Source organism: Bombyx mori, chromosome 4 (assembly GCF_030269925.1).
Source record: "Bombyx mori chromosome 4, ASM3026992v2".
NCBI classification, from domain to species: domain Eukaryota; kingdom Metazoa; phylum Arthropoda; class Insecta; order Lepidoptera; family Bombycidae; genus Bombyx; species Bombyx mori.
The window spans coordinates 18,731,653-18,732,327 of record NC_085110.1 but is presented as its reverse complement, the minus strand read 5'-3'; positions in this window follow the sequence as shown (position 1 = coordinate 18,732,327).

Sequence of the window (675 nt, the reverse complement as noted above, 5' to 3'; positions counted from 1 at the left end):
TTGTTTGCGTTCTGTTTTCTTATAGATCCCCGCACTCCTGCGACAAAGAAACTTACATTTCGAGTAGGCAGATTACCGATCTGTAGCAAACAAGTCGCATGTTGACCTTGGGCTACCCCCTCCCTCCCCCCACCACCCCGCTCCTCCGTGTTGGAAGCGTGCGTGTGTGTGGTGGGTGCGGGGACGCGACGCGCGGATAACGCCGGCCAGATTACATCGCAGCTCGCGGATCTTCTGGTTGTAATCGACGCATAATATATTGTTGAACGTTGATTGGAAACATTCGTGACTCGGTTATCATTGTGGGATCCAGGCTCGGGGCTGTCGCGCGCCGGAGATATCGGCTCGTATTCACAGGGCTGTCAGGGAATTCTCTTACCAAACAATTGATCGTACATTTCAGTATTGCAGTATTGCAGTATTGCAGTATTTACTCGTAACTGCTAAAAATATTAAGATTTTTTGATTTTCAAATTTTATTATTAACGAAAGTTAAGGATAAGCGAGCGATTTACGGACAGCATTTTGTATGCTCATATCCTTTTGGGCAATATGGGATGCACCGCGGAGGACACTTCGCTTACCGCCCAATTAGCCTCCTCACGTCTCTAGGCAAACTGTACGAGCGTCTTCAGAGACATCGTCTCATCCAAGGGCATTCTGATCAATGAACAA